The 20,012-nt window shown below is 35.1% G+C and overlaps 1 long non-coding RNA gene across 1 annotated transcript; it reads left to right on the top strand.

Annotated features, from left to right (window-relative positions):
• Nucleotides 1-622: 622 nt before the first annotated feature.
• Nucleotides 623-13,704, top strand: LOC125124335 (uncharacterized). The gene is made up of 4 exons (XR_007134269.1): nt 623-850; nt 3,506-3,624; nt 6,992-7,050; nt 13,568-13,704. It is a non-coding gene; the product is annotated as an uncharacterized LOC125124335 (long non-coding RNA).
• Nucleotides 13,705-20,012: the final 6,308 nt, after the last annotated feature.

Below are 20,012 nucleotides of genomic sequence, written 5' to 3' on the forward strand. Positions count from 1 at the left end.
AGGACAGAATTGTTCTCTTCCCATCAGAAGTAGAGTAATAGCATAATATCTAGATAGTGTATTAATATCAGGTAGAAATTTGGTGAAGTTCCTTTCTAGATTTCTGAGAAGTAGTTTGAAAAACATTCTTCCTTTGTGACGGCACAGATTACAAAGGAAATGATTAGCTCTCTGTGACAAACTATGTCCTGGAGGAGAAATGATTGAAAAGCTGAGTTTTAAAGATTTATTTTCCTCCTCTATTGTCCATCTTTCCCAGATTCACAAGGAAAATCAGAGGTAGTGAGATGGGATTTAATCATGAGAGCAGAGAAGAAATGTTTATGATCCAATTAAGTCATTACATAAACAATTAATATGAATTAAATGTCTTTTTTTTTAAGTTTAAGAGTTCACAACTTCACTATCTTAGAGCTCCTCTCCCTAAACCTACTCTTCCGTCTATTATTGCAAACCTGGGGCAGTTGCATGAAACTACTAAGTCAACCAAAAGCATACCCTCAATTTTTTCTTTTCTTTTCTTTTTTTAATGGCTGAACCTGTGGCATAGAGCAATTCCTGGGCTAGCAAATCGAATTGGAGCCACAGCCATGGCCTGTGTCACAGCCACAGCAATGCTGTCTCTGAGCTGCACCTGCGACCTAGGCCACAGATTGCTGCAATACCGGAACCTCAAGCCACTCAGTGAGGCCAGGAATCACACTTGTACCCTCACAGAGACAACGTCGTGTTCTTAATCTGCTGAGCCACAACAAGACTATATTCCTTTTTGCAGCATCTAGGAGGAGGCTCTTCACAGAGTGAATGACTCCCAAAACAATGTGTAATTTTTTTCCAAAGAGCGTATAAGGTAAGTAATTCCTAAGTATGGGTGTTGACCTAAACAAATTACCAGTTTTCTGGGGAATCAGTATCCTCATTCACTCCAAAAAGGTCTAAACCAGAGATGAACCAGGGTCAGGGTTAGGGCTGGGGTGGAGATGGTTGCAGAAGCTGATAATTATAACCGCTAAAAATACTTTTTAAGGATCTTAAGTCTGTATTTCATAAAATTGGTTGATCATTTTGCTGAGCAGATACGAAAAAACTATTGCAGCTTTCACAACTTTGGGTGCATGACTGTGGTTACATACATATGTCTCCTCAAGATTTTTATGGAAACACTAAGCAGTGAAGAATTAATAAGGGGAATATGAGACAACAGCCTTGGCAACCAAACTATGTTCTTGCTAAACGAAAAAAAAAAAGACACAAGCAGGAGGGAAGGACCACTGCAGAATTCCAGGAACTATCAGTGACTATGTCAAGAAATCATTAACCTATAATGATTATAGGTAAATACTGTTGGAATTCCCGTTGTGGCCCAGTGGTTAACAAATCCGACCAGGAACCATGAGGTTTCGGGTTCGATCCCTGACCTCGCTCAGTGGGTTAAGGATCTGGCGTTGCCATGAGCTGTGGTGTAGGTCACAGACGCAGCTCGGATATGGCATTGCTGTAGCTCTGGCGTAGGCCGGCAGCTGTAGCTCTGATTAGACTCCTAGCCTGGGAACCTCCATATGCCACAGAAGCAACCCTAGAAAAAGGGCGAAAAGACAAAAAAAAAAAAAGACGACTTATTTCGGAATTGTTCAGGCATTCAGAAAATTAAAAGGTTTGATCATTCTAAGAAAGCTATTAAGGAAAATAGAATGAAACAGAAAATATATGACATTTGCTAAGAATATCTGTAAATTAGGTAATAAAACATAATGGTTAACATTCAAAGGAAAGTATTAAGTGGAAAATTGCAACCCTGAATCACACTGGATATGAATGGGGCAGGCACTTCTGAAGAGAAAACAGACATGACTGGGCTCCCCATGAGCATATGGTGTTCAGTCCTGGCTGTGAAGGCACTTGTGGACTAGAGGTAGATGTTTTTGAAGCATATAAAGCACTAAATGCAGCAATTAGAGTGATAAGAAGCTATTGACACCAGAACAGTCTACTTCAGACCACATTTTGACATCCTCTGCCTCAGAAAAAAATCAGCCTTAAAAAACTGCTCTCTTAAAGCGTTTTCAGGCAATGAGAAGGCGATAGAAGGAGGTCAATTCAAGACAATTATAAACAAGCCTTGTAACATATGGTTTGAAAAGCTATAATGATGTAAATGTTGATCATCTTCATTTTCTAAGCAGATTTTATTAAAAATGACAAATATTGAGTATTTTTCTATCATTATAGTTTAAGGAAACTTGTCTCAAATGTTGTTCATTATGATTTACTATAGCAACATTTAAAAAGTTACGTCATTTTTTGGGCAATAATTCTTTTAAGCACAGTTGATCTTTGAACAATGCAGGGGTTAGGGGTGCTAACATTCCAGCAGCGAAAAACCCTCATAATCATCTAGTTGGCCCTGCATATATGAGGTTCCTTAGGATCAGTGGCTCTATATCCATGAGTTCAAGTAACTGCAGATCATGTAGTACCATTTATTTACTACAGGAAAAAATCCACATACAAGTAGACCCACAGAGTTCAAAACTGTGTTGTTCAACGGTCAACTATACAAAGCTTCTTTCGCTTCAAAACCCATCAAATAAATATGCTATAAAATTAATAATTCAGAGTTCCCGTTGTGGCACAGTGGAAACAAATCCAACTAGGAACCATGATGTGGTGGGTTCAATCCCTGGCCTCGCTCAGTGGGTTAAGGATCTGGTATTGCTGTGAGCTGGGGTGTAGGTCACAGACCAGCTTGGATCTGGCATTGCTGTGGCTATGGTGTAGGCCGGCACCAGTAGCTCTGATTAGACTCCTAGCCTGGGAACCTCCACATGCCACAGTGCAGCCCTGAAAAGCAAAAAAAAAAAAAAAAAAAAAAAAAAAAAAAAAATTCAACATCATGCTTTTAGGGAACTATTTTCCACTTTATACTTCTTTTCTAATCAAAAAAGTTCACAAGGAACCAAACTTAAGTTTGGTCTCATATTTGGATAAACCCAAATGGTGTGCTATGTACCCATACATTAAGCAAGAGTAATTAAGAGGTAGTAAATTCCCTACTTCCAAAGGTTTTGAAGTGTTCTTTTGTTTTCAGTTTGGTTTTATTCTGCTTTATTTTTTTTTTCCCCTGTGCTACAATACTGCTTTAAATCTAGTTGGAAAGAACAGTAACCAGGAGCCCCAAGCGGTTTTTTCAAATGCCAATGAAGAGGACTATATCAATGTTCCTATCATGGATCAGCAGTAATGAACCCAACTAGTATTCATGAGGACATGGGTTCCATCTGTGGCCTCGCTCAGTGGGTTAAGGATCTGGTGTTGCTGTGAGCTGTGGTATAGGTCACAGATGCAGCTCAGATCCTGTTGCTGTGGCTATGCTATAGACCCACAGCTGCAGCTTAGTTTCGACCCCTAGCCTGTGAACTTCCATATGCAACAGGTGTGGATCTTAAAAAAAAATGAGGACTATATCTTTCAAGGAATGACTGTTTACTTCTCCTTTACCTTCTAGAATCACACCTTCTCTTTCTCCTGGAAGGAGTACATGTAACAACCATTTTCCTAGTTTTTGTATTTGATTCTTGAACATCTTGGGACCTTGTTGAACAGAGAGAAACTGCTCCTCCCAAGGTTAGTCAATTGTTAGAGGCAGTAAAGCACATCTTTCCCATGCAAATCAAAACATTTTAAAACAGGACAAGCTACTTTATGCCACAGTGTTTGGGACACACTGTTTATGTTTAAATTTTTGATAATTATGTATAGAAATGCATCTTCATTGTTTAATTGATGTTTTGAAAATATTTGGATGTCATTGGTTTGGAGAGAATCATGATATATCTCTAAAATTAATGAATTTACTAAAATCAACTAAAAATGGATTGAAGATTTCAGCATAAGATCTGAAACCATAAAGCTTCTCAAGAAAAATATAGGAGATAAGTTTTATTTATTTATTTATTTTATTTTTTGCTTTTTAGGGCTGAACTTGAGGCACATGGAAGTTCCCAGGCTATGGGTCAAATCCAAGCTGCAGCTGCCACCCTATACCACAGCCATAGCAATGCCAGATCTGAGCTGTGTCTGTGACCTATGCCACAGTTCATGACAACTCCAGATCCTTAACCCACTGAGTGAGGCCAGGGGTCAAACGTGCATCCTTATGGATACTAGCTGAGTCATTACAGCTTAGCCGCAATGGGAACTTCAGGAGCTAAACCTTTAACATTGGTCATGACAATGATTTTTTGGATTTAAAACCAAAAGCCAAGGCAACAAAAGAAAAAAAAATCAACAAATTGGACTATATCAAACCAAAAGCTTTTGTACAACAAAAGAAACCACTGACAAAATGAAAAAGCAATCTATGAACTGAGAGAAAATATATGTGAATCATATGTCTGATAAAGGGTTAATGTAAAAAATATATTGAAAATTCCTACAAGAGTAAAACCAAACAATATGATTTAAAAATGGACAGAGAAACTGAGTAGACTTTTTTTTGCAAAGAAGACAGACATACAAAAGTCCAACAAATACATTAAAAGTTACTCATTTTATGAATCACAATGGAAATGCAAATCACAACAAGTCACTTCACACCTGTTAGAGTGGCTATTATGAAGAAAACCGAAAAAAGAAAACAGTGTTAGTAAGGATGCGGCGAGAAGGGAACACTTGTGTCCTCTTGGTGGGAAGGTAAATTGGTGCAGCCATTATGAAAACAGTATGGAGTCTTCTAAAAATATTAAAAATAGAACTACCATATAAGTACAAATTCCATTTCTGGGTATTTAACTGAGAGAAAAGTCACTATCCTGAAAAGATACCCCATCCTCATATTCATAGCAGTATTATTTATGATAGCCAAACAGGGAGCAATGCACAAACAGAATATTTTCAGCCATAAAAAAGAACAAAATGCTGCCATTTGAGACAAGATGGATGGATTTTGTGGGGATGGATTTTGTGTGCATTATACTGAGTTAAAAAGGTCAGACAGAGAAAGATAAGTACTAGGTTCTTAAAAAAAAAATCTCATAGATTTAGAGAATATTTTGGTGGTTGCCAGGGGTGGGAAGTGGACACAAGGGGTAAATGTGCTCTAAGGATACAAACTTCTGGTTATAAGGCATATAAATCCTGGGGATATAAGGTACAGCACAGTGACTGTAGTTAACATACTATACTGCATATTTGAAAGTTACTAAGAGAGTAGATCTTAAAAGTTCTTATTACAAGGGAAAAAAATCACTATATGACGTGATGGATGTTAATTCAACTTACTTTGGTAGTTATTTTGCAATATATACATATATAAAATCATTTTATTTTATACCTAAAAGTAATACAATATTATATGTCAATTATAGCTCATAAAAGTGGGGGTAAAAGGGCTAAGGTATTTATTTTTGAAAACTAGCCTGGGTTCTATGTTGTCTATTAAAACTTTATGAACCTATTCCTGAAGTACAAAACATATATCCATTTTATAAAGATATAAAATGGATATAATATTTTCTTTATAAAATGGATATAATACTTTCTTGAAGAGGTAACCAATCTCTATTAGACAGTAAAAAGTAGGTATGATTTTATTACTGTCAAGAAATGGATTATTCTTTAAATTCATGAAAACATTTTTCCTTCCCTCCCTCCTTCCTTCTTACTTGCCCTTAAGTCTTTCCTCCTTTCTTCCTTTCTCCATCATCCAGTCCTTCCCTATCTTCCTTCCTCTCTCTGTCCTATTTCTCCCTCTTTTCCCTCTCTTTTTGCTCCCTCCTTTTCATACTTTCTTCTCGTTTTCTCTCTTTCTATCCCTTATTCAGTCAGAGAGTTTTCCCTTTAAGTGTTTCTCTGATGCAACATACTGTTCCTGGCCATGAAAATATGTTGGTGAACAAAGTTTATCCCAGTGGAACTCACAGGATTCTGGGGGGGTGGGGAATGGGGGTAAGAATTAGCAGGTAATTTAAAGACAGTTGGTCAATTATCAAAATAAGATCAGAGTGTTTAAGAACTTGTAACAGAGGACTTGATTTGGACTAGGGTTCAGAAAACTCTTTTCCTGAGGTCAAAATCATTTAACACATAGAGATATAATCATATACAGCTAAATTAATTTTATTGATTCTGAGATTAAATTTTCACATTAGATAATTTAATATGACTTTGAAATAGCCACTTCTGCAGAACATTAGACTGACTTAAGATTATTTTAAAGATGTATTCAAATTTTTAATTTATATTAAAATTAAGACTTTAGAAAACAACACTAATCATACTTTTCAGAACTATGATAATTTTATATCCATTTTTTCCTTCTGAAAATGTAAAATATCAAAAAATACTTGACTTACAAAATATATCTCTCACAAAAGCAGTCTTTTTAGAAATATATCCTGTTGCATAGCTCAAAAATACTTTAAAAGTTGGCCTGGACATCAAAATCATCATGTGTAAAATAGTCCTCATTATGTTGTTGAGTGAGTCACAGATACTATTACAGTTGGAAAAACTGAAGGACAAGTGATTTTTTTGGGGCATAGCACAGAAGTCATATTTTCATCATATACTTGGCCTATTATTTCTATGTAATCAATCCCATGGGGCGTTTGAATTGGTTCGTCCAGTTGAAATGGAATTATCTGAAATGAATGCATTGAAAATATATTTCATAGTTTGTGGAATTTGAAAATGAAAGAAAATTTGTTTAATCTCATAGGAGAAAATCAGGATGTGACTTGAACCTACTGCATAGAGGGCATAGAGGACAAAAATCTATTATTAGCTTCCAACCACTGATTTTATGGTCATTTTTTTAAAAAAAATAATTTTTCTGTTTTCTTCTTTGGGCTTGATTATGTGTTAAAGTCGCAATTGTTTAATTTTGCTGTTTGAACTGGAAGGGTAAGTAGTGTTGAAGGTGAAAAGTGTGGTTATTTAATGACAATATGAGGATTATGCAAATTCATCTGCAATTATTTTCTCCCTACAGTAATGCAAAGAACACACAAATGAGTTTTTGTAATTTAATACCAGAGAAACTAGTTGTAGGTAAGTATATTAGTTTACTATCGCTGTGTAACAAATGACCTCAAACTACTGGTGAGAATAAATACAAATTTATTCCTTTTGTTTGCTTGAGTTTGGAGTATGAGTACAGGCTTTCTCTGTCCACTGCTCAATTGTCACTGTATGCAGATGACATGATACTATATATCAAAAACCCTAAGAACTCCACACAAAAACTGTTCCAACTGATCAATGAATTCAGCAAAGTAGAAGAATACAACATTCAGACTGGTGGCATTTCTGTATACTAACAATGAAATATTAGTAAAAGAATATAAAAATACAATGCCTTTTAAAATCATACCCCCAAAATTAAATACCTAGGAATTAACCTGACCAAGGAGGTGAAAGACTTATATGCTGAGAACTGTAAAACATTATTCAAGGAAATTAAAGAGGATTGAAAGAAATGGAAAGATATCCCATGCCCTTGGATTGGAAGAATTAATATTCTAAAAAATGGCCATACAACCTAAAGCAATCTACGGATTCAATAAAATCCTTATCAAATTACCCATGACATTTTTCACAGAACTAGAATAAACCAAAAATTTAAATGGAACCATAAAAGACCTAGAATTGCCAAAGCAATTCTGAAGAACAAAAACCAAGCTGGGGGCATAACTCTTCCAGACTTCAGACAATATTACAAAGCTACAGTCATCAAGACAGTGTGGTTCTAGTACCAAAACAGACATACAGACAAATGGAACAGAATAGTGAACACAGAAAGAAACCCAGACACCAAAGGAGGCAAGAATATAAAGGGGAAAAAGAGAGTCTTTTCAGCAAGTGGTGCTGGAATAACTAGACAGCCACATGTAAATCAATAAAACTGGAACACACCCTCACACCATGCACCAAAAAAACCTCAAAATGGCTTAAAGACTTAGATGTAAGATGAGACAGCATCAAACTCCTAGAAGAGAATATAGGCAAAACATTCTCTGACATCAAGGTCTCACCAGAATGAAATCAAATTTGTCTGCCAGATGTGATATCATCTAGGGCTTTAGGCTCTTTTCTAAGCTTACTGGCTATTAATGGAATTCAGTTCCTTGAGGCTCTAAGACTGAGACCCTCAACTCCTAGAAACTGCCCACTATTCCCTCTTGAGGTCCCCTCTACAACCTGGAAGTTTACTTATTCAAGATCAACAGGAAAAAGATTGCTGTTTTGAATCTCTTTTGTTGATGACCCATAGAATTTTAATTTTTCTTACTTTTAGTGGATTCTGATTAGGTGAGGCCCATTGGGGTAACCTCTAGAACATTCATTGTTTCTGCAAAATTCTCTCTCTTTCTCCATGTTACCTTTTCGTAGGAGTAGTATTTCATCATATTCATTGGGCCCACCCACAACTTAAGGGAAATGAATTATACTAAGCATGTACAGCAGGGGCCCAGAATCTAAGAGGCCAGGAGAGCATCCTGACTACCACAACAGCCTTCCCCAGGATAACTGCAACCTCTATCTTTTTCAACTTATGATATATAGAACTGTCAGGAGAAAATTGATACTCTTCTAATTACACAACAAATGACATGTGTCTAAAAAAATGAATACAAAAGAAAATTCTTAGCAAACTGTGTAATTACAGAAATATAAATTACACTAAGCACTTTTAATTTATTTTTTAAAAATTCAAACTGCACTGAAATATTACACACTTTATATTTTTGGTATAAAAATACAAATACTATTTTTATGAAAAGGTATTTCTGTGTTCTATTAGGGCCTACTTTAGTCACATTATTAGTGAAATGAATTTTTGAATTAGGATTTTCAGTAAGATTGTTCCTATACTTTGCCTTCATTGTTGCATATTAGGAGAACTGTTTTACATTGGTAAACTTTCAGAATAGGGAGGAAGATGAAGGAAGATTGACATCACAATGCCCTCGAATTGGGTGGTTCCCCAAATCATCAACCATTTCATCTTAGGTTGCTTACCTCCTACTTGTTGGAAAGCAGTGGATACAATTTTGTACCCTTTATTTGTAATATTCTGATTTCTGTATATTTCTTTTGAGTGGTTTTAGAACCATGACTTTACATTTAAAATTTCTTACTGCCTTTTATCAAAGTAAAATACATTTTTGCAAAATGAGCATTAAATATATCAAAACAATAAAAACTTCATGAATGTATAAATTATACAAATAGAAACTAACAAAAATAATTCAACCAGTGACATATATCATCTTGAGAATTAGAAATGCTCTCTGGCATCGATACACATGTAGAGCATTAGGGTTCCTATTTTATTCATGTGTTATGTTACATAGAACATGCAACTTTTTAGCGGCTCAGTCCTTGAAGAACTAAAAACAAGCTAAGTTTTTTAAAAAAGACTTTTCTTAAATATATCTAATAATAATTTCAGAAAAAACTATTTCTGGCCTCTATTGTATTTTTACTTTTACATAGATTTATTTAGTTTTAGGGAATCCTAACATCCCTATGAAGTCAAATGCAGATTATTTGTGCTGTACTTGATCAAGTCTTGTTTTGCGGAGTCTTCCACAGGCCCATGACCCCTCTGTGATAATATTTATTGAACTGTGTATGAATTTATTTTAGGCCATGATGCAGTCTTAGCACAAGCATTGGAATTAGACAGAATTTAAAGGCAATCACTATGGCTCAGACACTGTCCAACCAGTCATCTTGGCCTGTTATTTAATACAATTTCTTCATCTCTAAAGTCAGATACTAGAGAAATTATAAATGAAAAATGATTAGCATCACATCTGACACAAATTATGAGCTGAGGAATAGTAGTTAATACTGTTGTTACTAGAATACAGGCATCCTATATTTTCTGATAATCAAAAGTGAATTTTTGATACCAATTTTTGCTCTTGCTTTATGAAGCATTGAAAACAAATGTTAATAATACTTTAAGCCAAACTGTATAAGAACTCATGCTCTTGCAATAATGTATTACTGGTTAAATTAATTAAAGGACTATGTTTGACTCTCTCTATATCAGTCACAAACTGATCATATTCTACATTGTTTCTGTGATTTGAGAAAAGGAGAATCACTTCAATGCTTTACGTTAAAAGTTGGGAGAAATCTTACATTGTGTTAACATGACTCACTTCCAGTTTAGGATCATTATATTTTGGTAGTATTTGTGTTTTTCCCTAAAGTTTGAGGGGGAAAAAAAAACCCAAACAAACAAACAAAACGCAGTACATGTAACTGAAGATTTAAGACAAATTAGAGAAACATCACTTCAAAAAAAAAATACCTCTATTCAGGACAGAGATTATTTAAATTTTTCCAGATTTTACCTCCAGGGGATATTGATGACATTCTCAGTCTGCCATAGTTCATCAGAACATGGTGCGTCTTTAGCAAAGACAGATGTCTGCTTGACCTTCTGCACTAAGTGCTCATCCCAGCTTTGCACATCTCCTGCCAAGCACTTGATGTTCACACAGAAGTCAATGATCACTGCCACTTCGGTGCCAAAATTTCCTTTATGCAAAAACATTTACAGCTAGAGCTTCTGAAATCAATATACTATGTTCCGATCATCACTGTAGCTAACTATTCTACATTACTAAGTGAAACAATTTTTCGAAAAAATACTGCTCCTTCATGCCTTGAGACCACTCATGTCCCACCAAAAGAAACAAATATATTACTAAGATAATGCTCAGAAAGTGGGCTGATTGATTCATTGACTCAGTCAATACATTTTCACTGAGAGCCTACTCTATTTACAGCATTTGAAGCAAACTGGGAAACAAATGCTTTTTGCCTTTGAGAAACTTAAAATTCTGTTCAGATATTTAAAATCTAGTGTCTATAGAAAACACTAATTCAAAAATCAATGCCCACCATCCAAATTATTTTTCTTTCTTTCATTTTTTTTGTTGTTATTTAAATTGCATTCCTGTTCCTTCACTCAGGCTTTTAGTTTTTCTAGTTATATGACCTTAGTCAGTTCATTAAGCTATTTAAGCTTCAGTTTCCTTGTGTGTAAAACAAATATAAATGTCCTTTACTCAAAAGTTTTTCTGAGGAAAAACATGATGATTGTAAGAACATCACTGTCTGGTAGAGGAAAAAAGTTAAATAAGCACTAGGAATGAGAAGCATAATTATGGTTGACTGAATAATAATCACAACAGTAATAAAAGTATAATAATAGTTTTTTGTTAGCTGTTCATGATTGAATTTCTTTGTTTTAATAGAATTTCATTGTAATTCATTTCATTTCAGAACAAACATCACATATAATTATAGTCTCAAAATAACAGAATCTTGGCCTTTGATTGAAAATAGGAGATCAAATACTGCAGTACTATTAGTCTCACAGATGAAGATACTGAAGTCTGGAAAGGCCATGAAACTTGCTTATTAGGGATGTGGGCCTGGCTTTCTGCATGACTCAGAATTACAATTATAACTTGACAGTTACTGAACACTTACTAGATCTAAGTAATGCACTAAAGGTACCAACATTATTTCATTTAATTTTCACAGCAATCTTGTCATGTCTGTATATAGCTGCTACTATCTCTATTTCTATCCATGTGAAAACAGATTTCTCTGTTCTGGGTAGCAGAGTTGGATATGAACATAGTTAATATAATTCCAGAAGCCAAATGTATAACCTTTTTGCCGTGTGTATGAAATTGTATATATGTCTGTCTCTGTGCGTGTTTAATTAGACAAATGGAATATACAAGTTAAAAACAAAAATATGGTCATTTTTATAGATTTTCATTGTTCACCCACTTCCTGCAATGATGGTTCAGAATACGACAGATTAGATGATTTAGGGGAGGGAATTCAGAAATGTTCCGTGTTTGGCTAACCTTCAAGTTAATGCCTTCAATACAAGAAGAAAAATCAAACTGACCTGAATAAGTAAATCCAGGATAGTATCTAGGAGGAAGGTGTTCATGTTCTTTAATTAAAATAAAAGGAAGAAAAAAAGCAAAACAAAACAAAACAAAACAAAAAACCAGAAAATGTCGCAAACCAGGAATTGGAAAAGAGTGTGTTTTTTTTCTATAAAAAAGTTATATTTAAATATAATATTTTAACACAAGTTGAATATGGTATAGTAACATTTTTACAAGGATGTAATATATAAGTTCAGTGTTAAACAGTCCACAATCTATAGTCTACATAAATCAATCACTAATAGCATCCAAAAAAAAAAAACAGATTGTAAATACAATTTTAGAAAATGCTACACATCTATATATAGCAGTTAATGGTACTAAATCTCTACAGTCTCAAATATATCATTACATCCATTATACCATCACATAATATGTATTTGATTATTTGAAAATATTATTAATGCTAATTGAACCCCTTAGTATGAATTAGAGGCAGTTTTGATTGTATCAGATCACTGCAATTTTCACCTATTTAATCCTGAAATGGATACAAGATGGACATGAATACATACAAGAACTGAATGTGGAAAACATGGCTGTTTCTATCAATGTTGTTGAACTGAGTAGCTATTTGGAAACAGTGATGGTGGATACAAATCTATCTGCTACCTTATGTAACATGTCAATGATTTAAATGTAATGAACCCAGAAATGTCCAACAAGAAAGAACTGCATAAGTACTTCATAAACCCAGAATATGGAAGGATGTTCTAAACAATGATACCACACGAAAATCTCAAGACAGTCATTTTATCTAGTGATTAATAAATTTGACTAAAATAGAGACACACATGCTAAACATACAAATGACAGAGATTATACTATAAGCAAAGTCAAAAACCAAAAACTGGTAAAAATTTGCAATTCATATTATATAAGAAAGCCTAAGTTTTCTAAAACATATTTAGGTAAGTTTGGATTTCTCAATCTAAGATCATATAATAAGTAAAGTCAAAAAACAAAATCAAACTGGTAAAAATTTGCAATTCCTGCTTATATACAAAGGGGAAATTTTTCCTAATATATGTTTAGGTAAAATTGAATTTCCCAATACAAATTTACAAACTATTAAGAAAGAGACATACCATGGATTTAAACAGAGAATTCACTGACAAAGTAACACCAATATCTCTAAAGCATGTTATAGATGTTCAACCTCACCCAAGAGAAAGGCACATTAAAATTTCACTTTAGACTAATTTTCTAATCTACCTGACTTGCATATATTTTGCTATTTCTTTTCATTTGCTGAAAATATAAATTTACAAGGACTTAGCCATATTGGCATCATCAGTAGGGTGGTTGGGTATGGAGCTACATGATGCTGATTTTAATTTTAATCTCCTTCTCTGGATTGGTCACTAGAGAGTAAAGTTTCTATTGCAATCATTTTGACCCCTGTAACCTTAGCATAGCACATGCAATGTATAAGGTACTTAAAAATGTGAACATTGAAAAACCACAGTGGTGGCAATTTTTATGACAGAACATGGTAAAGGGCCATGATGCCCACAGAGGTGCCTTGTTGAGGGGTCCAGGATGTCATTAAATCTGCTCTGTTTTCTCAGTAGAAATTATAGAGTGGGTGGCGTACAGAGATAAGACAGTGGCAGCAAAGAGATTACAGATGCACGCGTTCAAATGTCAGTATCATTTGACATATTCTCATCAACTAGAAGGGACCTCGAGTTCAACTATTTAAATTATAGGGGTGAGTAGCATTGTTGGATAATATCTGAGATGTAGCCAATAAGAAACAATTGGAGGAGAAAAATAAAATAATCAAAAACAATTAGAATAATCTCTTGAAAATGTGATGACATGCTTTCACCAATATTAAAAATGTCATAATGGAAGCTGTTATTCTTATCTGTTAGATCATGTATTCCCTAATGTCTAAACAGAGTGAAGATTTGAATTCCTGCCAAAATATAAAAGATTTCTTTAAAGGACAGTTCATTCCTTATAAAGAAAATCTGTTGCCCTTTTCTAATTTTAAAACAAGTATTTTTCATATATGCTTTTTAAACATTGCAAAGTAGAATTTTTTGGGGGAGAGGGTAATTCCTGGTTCTGTTGTATACTCTAGGATTCTGTATGCTTCAAAGACTGCAAATTATTTTCCCTGTTAAAGTCTTTAGAACTTGGTTAACTGTCACCTTAATGTCCATAGCTCTTCTTTAGGTCACTGAAGTTCTCTTGTAAAAGTGTACATAGGACTGAGTAGATTTCAAGTTTAGGATGTGACAATCCATATTTACCAGGCAGAAGTAGTCTTTCAGAAACTTTTAGAGCTGCCAATATTTTAAAATATTTTCTTAAAATTTGGGGGAAGCTATATATACCACATTGCTTTCTAAGATCTGGTTTTCCATGTCTCTAGAGGGAAAAAAATAGATAGAAATATAAGTAGAGAAAGATAGAAAGAGGTGGAGGTTGCCCTCTCTTTCCCAATATGTATATACAGAATGGGATCACTGATGCCTGCTAATTTACAGCTGAGTTTTGAGCAAACATGTTCTAAAACCTATCTGAGTATTCATCACACCTTCCTCTTCTGCCATTTTTCTGTAAACTGCCCTTGTGTTATTTCCTTTAAGAAAGGCACAACCCACTCCTTCCATACTCCAGGAAAAAGGAGGCTAGAGAGTGAAGGTTACCTGAAGCTGACTGGAATTTTTTTTTTCTTTTTTCTTTTTAAGGCCGCACCTGTGGCATATGGAAGTTCTCAGGCTAGGGGTCCAATAAAAACTGCAGCAGCAGGCCTACACTGCAGCCACAGCAGCTCCAGATTCAAGCCATATCTGTGACCTACTCTGCAGCTTCAGCAAAGCTGGATCCTTAACCTACTAAAACGAGGACAAGAATGGAACCTGCATCATGGGGACTATGTTGAGTTCTTAATCCACTGAGTCACATTGGGAACTCCTAGAATTCCTTCTAACCAAAGCACTTGTTTGGCATTAAACTAAAGCACTCAAAATCTTATTTGCATAGGTTACTTATCTAAGGGTGCTACCTTGAGGATGGCTGAAAAAAATTTTCAGTTGCCCATTTTGTTCAACAGCTAGGAGAGACTGGGTTTCTTTTCTGGGGGCTGATGAGGTGTATTCCTCTGCCTTGCCATGTTTCTGTACTGATGGTAAGCTTCATACTTTGAAATCATTTCCATGTGTTTCTTGCCTGGGATCTTTGCAAATTGTCTCTCAGGACTGATAGGAAGTTGTTATATGTTGTTGAAGGATAGTTTGTAGTTAGAACCACTTCACTGAACTTAAATTATAGTATTCAGAGTTCTTTCTTGCCATATGGAGCAGTGTTGTAAAATATTTTGATGTGTATCACTGGATGTACATCATTTCAGAAAGTGATCTACCCCTTCTGTTTGTGTTTAAAATATTTAGAGGAACATCTCTCATTTCCTTCTATGTTGCTATACATCCTTTTAGATTTTTATTCTCACATGTATCTTAATGTATACATTTTACATGCATGCTTCCTGTACATATCCATCCATATATATATATATGTATATACATACATGGGTATATACATATATGTAACAAGAAAAAAAACTTCAGTAAATAGGTAAAACAAATATGACACATGAATTCACTGATTTAAAACATATATTGAATACAAAACATGTCAAAATCCAAACTTCGGAACAAGGTACTAAAAAAAAGAACCTGAAAAACCATAGTATTTCTCTTCTTTTAACCCCCAAAGAATTGAGGAACCACTGCTGTGTTCAGAGTACTTTTCTTCTTTCGAAAAAGCTTTATAAAAGGCCAAGACACAAAGATGAAAACTCTTTGATTCTATGTAAATGGTTGTCCTGTGGGGAGCAAAGTCTTCTCCAGACACAAAGCCCCAGAAATCTGTCCTCATTAGAAAACACCTGGGGACGAGCTCCAGAGAAGCAAAGCTTCTGAAGCCTGCTAGACTCTCCTTGAAGTAGAAGAAATGTTTCTCTTCTGAATCACCTTAGAATTTTTAGTTCTCATTTTTTTTCCTTCAACTTCCATAATTTTTGTGCTCTTAGCCACTTTAAGAACATGTTTAGGATTAAGACATTAGAGACATTAAAATCTTTTCTTTAGTAAGTCTTATAAACTATATCTATTTAAATTGCTGTCATTCGAAATGTTTTGAGAACCATACATCTTGATATAACTACCAGAAGTTTGTTCTGGAATAGATAGATTAAAAATAAAGCAACACAGTGAAAGATAAAATGTAAGAAGAGATGAATGAATTTTGAGTCCGAAAAGAAAGAGAAAAGCAGAACTGAAAGATTATAAGCTGGTTATTTTAGGAAAAGTAATGAAATATATCACATGAAATATGTTTAAGAAATCAAAAATTACAATATATAATTAGAAATATCAAAAGGAATACAGCAAAAAATGTAAAGATTTTTTTAAAAAAGAGATTATTACATATTAAGATTTAATTCCTAGGACTTCTAAGACTTGTTATCTTGCTTTGTATTGATCCTAGATCAAAAACCACACATATGAACTGAATAGGAAGAGGGAGTACCAGAGCTGCTGCAGGAGATTCACCAGAGAGGTAAGTACAGACCAACACACTGGTGATGTCCCTGCCAAGGGAAGATGATGCTAACCTAGTGCTCTGATGGTTATGATGCATCAAGTGGGAAATAAAGGTGCTCTCTTGAGTATATATTTTGGTGGGGGGAAGGTGGACAATTAGAATGGGATTCCAGTGCAGTGGGATAAGCAATACCTTGGTGATGAGTGTGGTGTAGGAGAGGAAGCCCAGTACATGGAATGATCAGAATGGACCTTCTCTCAGTTTCCTTGTGATGATGATGTAGGAACCAGGGAAAGATAAGAGATGAGAACTGACGAGGTAATCAAAGCCTCAAAAATGAATCACCACCACAAAAATCATCACCTCTATCTTTCTTTTTCTCTTGAAATAATCATTTGGGGTGTCCTTAATCTTACAGCATGATATGGGCTGTGACAACACTCACCCCAGTTCCTCTGTGGTAGACCTAAGACTTAAACCTATATAACTTCACTCCACATTCCACACTTGAAATCACCATGTTGTGATGTCTCTTTAAAATGACATGTGAGACTACTGAGTCAATATCTAGAATAATTTGTGGAACTAGCATTCACTATCCAATATCTTTAATCCTTACAGTGCATATTTGAGTAGAGAGTATAATATGGCAGAACCATAGCACCTAGAACAAGGCCTAGAACATATTACTGTTAAATAAACATTTGTTGCATGAATAAATCTATCATTTAAAAGGAATTACACAATGTATAGCTGTCAAACTAGTTGATTATCATGATTTATTATTTGATTTTTTACACAGATGTTAAAAAACTCAAGAAAATGAAGATAGCAAAAGTGAGAGCTCTAATTTTCTCATCTCTAGCTTATGCAATTCTCTTTTCCCACTTAATTTCTCTCAACCCTTTAAACTACAAGTCTGAGTTCTTTTTTTATAGGTTAATTAGTGTTCACTACTTGAATATTCCTAGATCCTTATTTTACTCAGTACCTTTCCATATTTTTTTAGAGACATAAGAATCAGAATGCCTAGGTTTAAATCTTTACTATTGAGAACCGGGTATTAATCAGACTAGTGACAGATCAGCACACTCATGGGAAAATTTACTGGAAGGCAAGATGCTATACATATGAAAAGTAGATATTGCGGTAAGGCATATTTCAGTGGGTCTCTTATTTCCACATATTTCATAAGCAGAGAGTAACTGTCCTTATATTCCACACTACCTTTTCAGTGATGCTTGTTTATAGTGAACAGTCTTGGAATATAGACTGTCTCCCTCTGGAAATGAGTAAAGAAAGGAAAAGAAAGTCAGTAAAATAAAAATGAAGTCCCTCTCCAGAGGATAGCAGGGAACCTTATTGCCTTTTATAAAACATCAGATTATCTAGGTTAGGGTTTCCTCGGTGGTAACACAGACCCACTGTGGGCAGAGAATCCATCTGGATCCCTCTGTGTTCTGGACATGGGACTTAGGGGCAAAGGAACTGACATAAACATTAAATTGATGCTATTTTCTGTGCAATAAATAACAAAGAATTTTGTCTCTGATCTAGACTTGATGTCTTTTGCCACCATCTATAAAACTGTGCAGACTAACCTGTTAGTTTGTAAACAAGGTAAATTTTAGAGCCTTCACAGTTATTCACAGACCCCTCACTAAAGTTATTAAACCTTGCCACTTCTCAGTATTTTAATTTGCAAAATCAAAAGGAATGTAGGAATAATCCTACTCGAGATTGCTGAGAGGATTAAATTAAATGATACCTTTAAACTGTCTAATGTAGCTCACCATATAGTTATACTCAATAAAAATTAACTAGTATTATCTAATACTTATATGTTATGAACCAACAGTACTTTAAATTAGGAACACATAATTGACAACAATTTTTCCTATCAAAACAGAAAAGACAACTCCCTTTTTGGCCTACAATTTTTGTTTTTGGAAAACTCTGCTAAGTTCTTTAAATTTCTCCATAGACACTTTCTCTATGCTGCCTCAGATTTTCCTATTTATTTAACACAGCTTAATAAACATTTATTGAACAGCACTGGGAATACTCAGTTATAGAATTTATGACACTCAGTAGAGCAGATAGCAAACTGTTTACACTCATGTGACCTCCCTTAAATCAATTTTTTAATAATTATATTGAAAAAGTCAAAGCAAAACAAAACATTTTTTCACCCATGGAAAGTACAGGTACCAAGTGCATCTTTAACTGCACATACATATTCAATAGTGATTTGAAATCAGAATGTCCTTATGCCTCCCCAGCTTATGGGTCCACTCAGGTCACACTAATATCAATTCCCAAATATGGCTGGCTTATTTTTCGCCTGATTTGAGGAAATCAATGTCTGCTTCAAAATCCCTCCCAGTTGTTTCTGGGAATCTCTGGAATGCATCTAAGAGCAATGAGAAAGAAATCTGCTCTAGTTCTGTGTGTCTTTTTTTTTTTTTTCTTCAGAGCTGCTCTGCTGCTGGGCATGCCAATGGCTGGTGTTGGTCACTGCCATTCTTTCAGTGGCAATACCTCTCCTCTCATGACAGACATGCTCACCCCTGAGGTACCAAAGCTGTGCAGATGCCTGGAACAGAGAGTGGGGCTGTTTTGAAATTATACATGTTAGACATGCTATGTACTAAAGCTGCTACAACCATAGGAGGAAACAACAACAAGGCCTCAAAGGAAGAAGTGTGTTATATTCAAAGGTCTCAGAGAAGGGAGTCAATGCATGCCTCCCAGGGCCACAGATAAAGACACTAGCATAGGTCAGGAGGCAGCAGGGGAGGGGCAAGGGCAAGTTAGGCCATGGATTTTATTGAGGTTTCTACAGGAGGAGTGAGGCAAGGCAGGGTAAACAGTTAGGATTGGCTAATTTGAATAATTCCAGCTGGCTTGAGCTACAAATGGTTTCTAGTTGGCTGGGACCAGGCCCTGGGAGATGAAGACAGAGGGATATTGCTTCCTGGATATGCCTGCTGCATGGGCTGGGGAGAAGACATATGGCTCTAGATTGACTAATTTGTGTATCAGAGGCACGTTCCCCACTGGGCCCTTCACTATCTAAGAATTGTCTAGACAGGAGGGATAGTCTTTTCCTGGCCAAGGTTATATTTTTGTTTTTGTTTTAAGATTTCAAAACATCATAATATATGCAAAATTTAAAAATACACACAATGTAGGGATACAAGGACCACTTCTCAACTCTAGATTATATATGTCAGCATAAGGGCTCAGAATCAGCACTGTTCGTGTCAAAACGTCAAAATGTCTGTTCTGAAAACAATTGTTTTACCTTCTGCCCTTCTACTTTCTCCCTGTAGTGGGCCACATTTAGTCCCTGGAGTCTGGTGAAAGGAAAGCATTCTATTATCTATCATTTTTCTTCTTCTGTGACATATTGCCCACATCGCAAAATTTTGAAAGCTTTATTCCCAACAT

This window comes from Phacochoerus africanus, chromosome 4 (assembly GCF_016906955.1).
Source record: "Phacochoerus africanus isolate WHEZ1 chromosome 4, ROS_Pafr_v1, whole genome shotgun sequence".
Classification (NCBI taxonomy): Eukaryota; Metazoa; Chordata; class Mammalia; order Artiodactyla; family Suidae; genus Phacochoerus; species Phacochoerus africanus.